Consider the following 8,934-nt stretch of genomic DNA (forward strand, 5'->3'; position numbering starts at 1 on the left):
TTAAAAAAATAATAAAAATATTCTTAAGTATCTTAATTAAGATTCACTCTGATTAATCTTTCAATAGCTAATACTTTTCAGATATGTGAATTGCAGAATAGATACAAGATTCCCTTGGTATAAACTTTTCTATATCATTTCCATTTCCTATTTTTGTTTTTTTTTCCCTAAAAAAAAAAAAAAAAAAAAAAGTCTGCAGTGGTATAAAGATTCTGCTATGCCCAGAACATGTACCTTATAGAACAGTATCAGATACTGAATGTACCTTTTGACCCATTTATGGAAATAAGAGACTTTGCCTTACTGAATTATTTAAAGAGACAACTTTTATTATAATAGGTTAAGAACTTAGCATTATGCCTAATGTGCAGAACTTACATTGTATTCCCATTGAGTTAAATGTTTAGTTATAATGATAATTCTTGTAGTACAATAATGACCCTCTAATGGTATTTTGGTTGTTTAAAAGTTCTAGACAATTCATAACCAAGAGAACTTTCCCCCTTTAATTGTCAGGTGAATCTACCCTGGATAGAAAACACGCTGTAATTAATTTGCTTTTATTCCGTCCCTGCCGCTCCTTCCGGGGGGTCCTTCAACTCGAACCCGGCCTCTTTCTCTTTCCAGAAACACCGTTTGTGTAATTCTGCATCGCACGTGTGCGTGGTGCTACACGCCTACCAAAGTTCCCTTCTCAAAAACAAGAATTGATTTCTTTTGGGTAGAGATTCAGTTCCAAGATATTCCATCCGGTCTTTGCATGTGAATAAATTAAAGGTCAAAGGACTTCTAAGTGGCTGAAATTATTCCCTTAAAGGTTAACATCGACAACCTCTCTTCCTGCCATTGGTATGGGCTGGCTTTTCTCTGTGGATCCCCGCATGAAGCCATTTTAATGATCGGGCAAGGCACAAGGCAAACACCTAAGTCAGTACGGTTTTGTTTTTTTCTGCGGTGACCTTGTGGCTTTCAATCAAATGTGTATAAAATGGGCTTTCCTGTCCCTAAATAATTCGCAAATGGTGTTTTCATGACTCTGATCACTTTCTGAGCTGGTGTCTCCATGTACCCAGGCGAAGGCCTCGGTTTGGTGGGGTGCCTCCCCAGGGGGCAACACCACTGCGGAACCCAGCTTTGACCTATATCCTTGCGTTATGCACAACGCGAATGTAGTTCACTTATTAGAAACCACGTAATTGCCCTGGCCGGTTTGGCTCAGCGGTTAGAGCGTTGGCCTGCTGTCCAGAGAGGCCTGGGTTCGGTTCCGCTAAGGGCATGTACCTCGGTTGCAGTTTGTCCCCGGCCCTGGTTGGGTCGTGCCGGTGGCAGCCACTCGATGTGTCCCTTTCACGCCGATGTTTCTCTCTCTCTTCCTCTCTCTCCCTCCCACTCTATCTGAACAAAGAACAGAAATATGTCGTCAGGTGAGGATAAAAAAGGAAAAAGAAAGAACACGCAATTTTGAGAGCCACAGTTGGAAAGTACAGCTAAGGTGTGGTATATGAGAGCTTACATTTCTGTCTTTGAGACCTCACTCAAACCCTACTTATTTCCCAGATTGATGGCTGTGGTGGGTTTTGATTGCTTTAAAAAGTGACTTAGTTTTCTGTGTTGTTTTTTTTCTTCCTACTTCTGAGGAAGCAGTTTTTCACTGTTTAGAATTGAAGGACAATTGGTGGAATCCAGAAATTCAGCCAATGCCAACTAGAAAGGGAAATCGGAACTTGAGTTTTGAAAGCAGTTAGTACAAGATACTGATTTTTTTTTTTCCCCATTCTGCTGAACATCCTAAAATACCTACACATTCATGTTGGCTTTTACTCATTTGTGACTGACTTTTTAAGCCATCTATATTTGCCATGTGCTAAGAAGATTACGTGTAAATTCTGCATTTAACAAAATTAATCATTGAATTAATGAGTTATTAGCTCAAGGGCACGAAGGAGTTTATCTAAGTACATTAACTAGGAAACATCTGTCAACTGCTACATGTCTCGGTTCAGCATGGATAGTATCTTGGATTTCAGCCTTGCTGTTACACTGTTGCAGTGGAAAGGATTTCTCTATAGGAGCTGAGTGATAAGGTGAAACGTGGTAGGAACCATTTCTGCTGTTTTCAGAGGAAGTTAGAATGAAAATCTAAATGTTTAAATCACCAAAAACTCTAAAGTAAAGTTCAGAGCCAAAGAAATACATGTACTTTTTTTTTTTTTTTCCGGATTTCATTTCCATGTTAGTCTTAGGGTAGAAATTCAGTTTTAATGTCATGCTGTTTGTCTGTATTCAGAACTTGTAGTAAAATGAATCTGCTTGGGCCCAGAGGTTGAATATATTATTAAGATAAGCTGTTTGCATTTTAGCATGGATTTTTTCAAGTGCATATCTTAAAAACTTACAGCTTAGTCAATTTTATTTTTTTTACCTAAATAGGTGATAGGATAAAGTTCCAGCGCAAACTCCGTGATCTCCTAGGTCTTTCACGACACCGAATCGATCGTCGTATGTTTACAGCTCTCAGTTAATCATAAACTGCTTAGCACTTCATTGCATAACGGGCTGGTGTCACAAAAAGATGATAAAAACCTGGAGAGTAAGGTTGCCATACTATCCAGAGTGTAGGACTTGATTACTTTCTTTAAAATTGTGCTAAAATTAGTAATAACTTTCATTAGCGGGCACATTGAATCACGAGTCTTAAAAAAAACAATCTGTTATCTATCTATCATCTATCTATCTATCTATCTATCTATCTATCTATCTATCTATCTATCATCTATCTATTATCTATCTATGTATCTATCTATCTATCTATCTATCTATCTATGTCTTAAATTCTTCATATATTACAAAAGGCACCATACAAGTTTCCAATATGAATTTTAAAAGGAAAATTGTCATCATTGATCATTTGCTTTGCATATGCTAAACTGGAGAAATTTAGGTTATGGAACATCAGAATCACAGAGGCCATTGACCTCTAGGAGGGGAGGAGGATGTGATACAGAAGAAACAGCGAAAGCTTTTTGTTCCTGGTCCCGAAGATAAGTGAAAAAAAGAGAGAAACCCAGGTTTTTGCGTCTCTCTACCCCTTGGGTCCCACACGTCCAGGGCGAGTTGAGGCTTTAGAGTGACAGTCTTCAAATTAGGTCGAGAGTATGAAAGTCTAAAGGTCAAGTGCATGAGAAATATTCTAAAACATGCAGGCATGGTTGTTTGAGGGACTAATTCCCCAGATGCTCAGGTACCATGTTGATTCGTTTCTAAAAGTGATCCGCTGGAGGGCATGCTTGAGGTGGACTCGGCTTAGCTGGCCAGCTCCCCCTTCACAGTTGTCCTTCTCTGTTGCCCCCTTGCCACAAGGTGCCACATACCCCTCTCTCCACACCACTCTCACGCAAATCTCAACATCAGTTTGGAGATGAAAGAGAAAGGCTTCCAACCTAGCATACTCCACGGAGCCTAACCATTCAACAGATGTGAGGATAGAGCCCTGGCCGGTTTGGCTCAGCGGTTAGAGCCTCGGCCTGAGGACCGGAGAGTCTCGGGTTCGGTTCCCACTAAGGACAGCACCTCGGTTGCAGTTTGTCCCTGGCCCCGGTTGGGGTCATGTGGGTGGCAACCACTTGATGTGTCTCTCTGGCATTGATATTTCTCTCTCTTACCCCCTCTCTCCCTCCTGCTCTATCTGATGATAAATGCAAAAATGTCCTCAGGTGAGGATTAAAAAAAGACGTTTTAAGACAGGCAAGCTAATAAACAACCACACAACTTTTCTCAGAGAGACACTGGAGAATGTACTCCAACAAAAAGAGAGAGTAAACCTTGAGAGAGGGGACGCTCAGCATAGGAGAAATGTAAAAGGAATTCTAGAAGTGATATCAAAGGACTGTTAGGTCAGTGACTACAGTAGATTTGACAACAATCAAATCAGGTCCCTAGGAAAGGGTTAAATAGAGCCAAGGAGAGGTGTTTGTAAGACGGCAGAACAAAAATGAATAGATTATCTTCTCTGTTTGAATGTCTTGGGAAATGACTTCCAATTTTGATGAAAACTTCAAAGATGATCGATATATAAAAATTAAGTAAAGGAAAGAAGGTGACAGACAAATAGTGATTGCAATTATACAAGAAAGAAAAAAATGGTCATAGCATAATATGTGTTTCAGTTATAAAAATATTTACTTGCTTACAGTAATGTAAACATCTAGATAATGCTTTAGTAGACATGGGGATGCAGCTCTGTTGGGAGAATGGAAAAAGGAATGTATATGTGTGCGTGTGTTTGGGTACATAAGAGTTAAATTACTATCTTCTTAATGTTAAGGCTCAAACTAAACAAGAAAATCCAGAAGTACGCGTGTATACTGGTAATAAAGAGAAAGAGAAAAAAAAAAGACTGGAATTGGGCTGGGAAAAAGTGAGTGTGGTAGACAGAACCCCTCCCCCTTCCAAAAGATCCTGAGATGTTTGTTGATGGCCTAATCCCCAGAACAGGTGAACACTGTTAGGTTACATGGTAAAAGGGACTTCGAAGATGTGATTTAATTGCGGATTTTGAGATGGGGAGATAATTCTGGATTATCTTAGTGAATCCAATCTAATCACATGAACCTTTGACAACAGATAACCTTTCCTGACTGGAGTCAGAGAGGAGACAGAGAGACGGCCGGTGTGAGGGGGGCCTCCCGGCCGTGGCTGGCTTGGAGGAAGAAGGAGGGGCGTGAGCTTAGGACCATGGGCAGCCTCTAGAAGGCGGGAAGAAATGGGAACCTCACTTCTGTAACCTCAAGGAACGAAACTCTGCCAACAACCCCCAAAAACAAGGAGATAGATTCCCCCCAAAAGCCTGCATAAAGAAGGGAGGCCCTGGGGACCCAGATTCTAGCTTGGCGAGGCCCGGACTGGACTGGGATTTCCAAAGCTAAGACAATGAATGTGTGTGGTTTGAACCCAGTCAGACTGTGTCATTCGTTACAGCAACTGATAGAAAACTATTACAGTGAGGAAGAGAGACAGTATTTAAGCTTTGTGGAACTATTTTACTTTTGGCATGAACAAATTTGTTCTAAATATATATATATGTGTGTGTGTATGTGTGTATATATCTATATCTATATCTATATCTATATCTATATCTATATCTATATCTATATCTATATCTATATCTATATCTTCACCCAAGGACACTCTGCATCTATCTTCAGATAGAGCAGGAGGAAGAGAGAGAGAAACATTGATGCGAGAGAGACACATCAAGTGGTTGCCACCCACCTGACTGGGGCCGGGGACAAACTGCAACCGAGGCATGTGCCCTTGGCAGGAACCGAACCCAGGACTCTCTGGTTCGTGGGCTGATGCTCCAACCGCTAGGCCAAACCGGTCAGGGCCTAAATATATATGTTTTAAAGTTTCAGTAAAATAAACCCTGGCCAGTGGCTCAGTGGGTTGGAGAGTCTTCCCATATACCAAAAGATTTCGGGTTTAATCCTTGGTAGGGCCACATACAGAAGGCAACTGATCAATGTTTTTCTCTTACATCAGTGTTTCTCTCTCTCTCAAATCAATTAAAAAAAAAACATACTTGGATGAGGATTAAAAGAAAAATTAAAGCTTTAGTAAAATAAGAATTGATAGCTATTAGTTAAAATAGTTGTGTGATTAAAAACATATAACTGTCCTGGCTGGTTTGACTCAGCGGTTAGAGGGTTGGCCTGCAGTCCAGAGAGACCTGGGTTCGATTCCCGCTAAGGGCACGTACCTCGGTTGCAGTTTGTCCCCAGCCCTGGTTGGTCATGCAGGAGGTAGCCACTCGATGTGACCCTTTCACGTCGATGTTTCTGTCTCTCTCTCTCTCTCTCTCTCTCTTCCTGTCTCTCCTTCCTACTCTGTCTGGCACACCCACCATTTAAAGGTAGGGATTACGTGCCCTTCCCTTTCATCTGGGCTGGTTTGTGACAGCTTCCATCAATAAACGGAAGTGACACAAAGTGACATCTAGGGCTGCTTCTGTCTTTTTGCTCCTGGAGTCCTGAGCCACCAGGTACAATGTCTGGCTACTCTGCCGTCACCTTGCAGGGAGGTCACAGACCCACTCTGCTGGGTCTCCAGTGGCCCTTGCCCAGGCCCGTGTGCACGGAGCCTTCCTGTGCTGAGCCACCCGACTCTCCAGCGCCGCAGCTCTGCCGGCGGAAGAGCAGCAGCAGCTTTGTCAACGCTGCATCGAACAGAAGAACCGCCCGGCTGATCCCTGCCCAAATCCCAGACCCACCAAATCGTGAACAAAATGGTTTTTATCTTAAGTCAGCAACAAGCTGATGTTTCGGTATGGTTTGCCATGTAACCTTAGATGACTGTAACAGTATGTTATTAGAAGGCAGCTGCCACACCCTCAACATCCAATTTGTCCTTGTGGATGTGGGCTGAGACTCCAAACCCACGGTGCTCAGTTCTCTCCTGGGTGCCAAGGAGCCAGCCTGCAGCCAAGGTCCTGCCCCTGCAGAAGTCCTCCGCAAGCTCCCCAGCAAGGGCCACATTCTTCTCTCACCCTCAGAACAAGACTTACCCCCCCAATGTGTCTCACAAAATGGGTTAGCCCTTCTCTAGGCAGGGAGACCCCCAACTCAAGGACTTTAAGACTATCTTGCTTCAAAAGAAAAGAGGACACATTTTCATGCATCCATGGCAGGAGAAACTACCACCAATAGCCTACCAACCTCCCCCCATGAAACAAGATGTCTTATTCAGTGGTGGTGGACTGAGGTGGGAAGGGGGTATTTTACATATTATAAAAAATATATTGGTTACTTATTGCACAACAGCTAGATAATTTGAATTTTATATTGCATAATTTTTAGAATCTATTACAATCTTAATATCCTAAGATATGACCAATTCTTTAAACTCTCACATGTTTATAAATACATATATGTAAATATATTTTTAAAATGTTAATTATATTATTCAATTCTTTTAATAATAGTAAACATGTACATAGTATTTACTCTGGGCCAGGCACTGTTCTAGAAACTTTATATAAATTAATTCTTTATCCATTTACTTTTAATCTATATGTACCTTTATATTTAAAGTGAATTTCTTATAGCCTGGCTGCTGTGGCTCAGTGGTTGAGCGTTGACCCATGCACCAAGAGGTCACCGGTCGATTCCCAGTCAGGGCACATGCCCAGGTTGTGGGCCAAATCCTGAGGGTGGGGCATGCAGGAGGCGGCCAATCAATGTTCTCTCTTATCAATGTTTCTCTCTCTCTCTCTCTCCCTTTCTCTCTAAAATCAATAAAGAAAAAAAAATTTTTAATAAAGTGAGTTTCTTATAGACAACATATAGTTGGGTCTTGTTTTGTGACCCACTCTGACAATCTGTCTTAATTGGTGCATTTCCAGTGGTTCTCAACCTTCCTAATGCTGGGACCTTTCCATACAGGTCCTCCTGTTGTATGTGGGCGTGTCTGCCTGTGGGCGTGTCTGCCTGTGGGCGGGCCCGCCTGGAGACAGACAGAGTAGCCGTGTCTCAGTTCCTAAGGTCATTGGAAATAGTTGTTTTCTGATGGTCTTAGGGGATCCCTGTGAAAGGGTCGTTGGACCCCCAAAGGGGTCACGACCCCCAGGTTGAGAACCACTGATTTAGACTGCGGATGTTCAAAGTGATTATTGATCCACTTGGATTAGGATCCACCATATTTGTTGCTGGTTTCCATTTGTTGCCCTTGTTTTTGTTCCTGCTTTTGTCTCCACCCCTAAACTGCCCTTTGTGGTTCTAGTTGAACATTTTATGATTCCATCTTCTCTCCTCTCTTAGAATGTCAGTTACTCCTTTTGAAAAGTGATGGCCCTAGAATTTGCATTTTACGCTTACAACTCCAAGTTCACTTAAAACTTTTTAAAAATTGTTTTTTAGAGAGACCAAGGAAGGGAGGCGGGAGGGAGAGAGACATCGAGGTGGGAGTAAAACATTGACCAGCGGCCTCCTGAACGCCCCTCGCCAGGGATCGAGCGGACCCCTGGGCAAGTGCCCTGACTGGGAATCTGACTGGCGACCTTTCAGTGCACAGGACGACGCCCAACCACCTGAGCCCCACCGGCCAGGGCTTTCTCTGGTTTTTAAGTATGCTTGTATATTTTTTGGTGTTGCTTTTTTTTTTTTTAAATCCTCACCCGAGGACATTTTTCCATTTTTTATTCAGATAGAGTGGGAGGGAGAGAGAGGAAGAGAGAGAGAGAGAGAGAGAGAGAGAGAGAAACATCGACGTGAAAGGGACACACCGAGTGGCTGCCACCCGCACGACCCCAACCAGGGCCGGAGACAAACTGCAACCGAGGTACATGCCCTTAGCGGGAACCGAACCCGGGTTTCTGTGGATCGCAGGCTGTTGCTCTAACCACTGAGCAAACCGGGCAGGGCTGGTGTTGCTGCTTGCTTGATATTTTTCTGTGTTTTTAAAATTATTCCAAATATTTAGGAGTCTAAACTGACCAGGGTGCCTTCGTAACAGTGGTTTGAATGGGCTGTGAGTTGCCTTCTCGGTCTTTGTTCTCTCTGTATGCCAGCTTGGTTTCTGGGAGGTCCGAGCACGTGAGCAGCTCACTGGATCACTGGGTGTGCCTCCCCAAGGGCGTGCCCCAGGGACAGAGCAGCTGGGCTGTCAGATGTCCGGACTCCAACCTCCGCTGGCTTGCTGGCTGTCTCCACGTGGGGTTCCATTTTGATGCTGCTTTAAAGGTAATCACTTAATTTTATGCTATTTCTATCTTTCCCCCTCTAAAACAGTAGCAATTATCTTTTAGCCCCCCTCCTCCCCACCAGGATATTGCAAAGATGAATTATTATGAAAACAAAAGAAATTATCCCTCTCTCCAGAGGAAAAGCAAAACAAAAACCCAACAGCGATTCTTATGAATCCTGGTCTTTAATCGCTGTG

The sequence above is a fragment of the Molossus molossus genome, unplaced genomic scaffold, assembly GCF_014108415.1.
Source record: "Molossus molossus isolate mMolMol1 unplaced genomic scaffold, mMolMol1.p scaffold_m16_p_6, whole genome shotgun sequence".
NCBI classification, from domain to species: domain Eukaryota; kingdom Metazoa; phylum Chordata; class Mammalia; order Chiroptera; family Molossidae; genus Molossus; species Molossus molossus.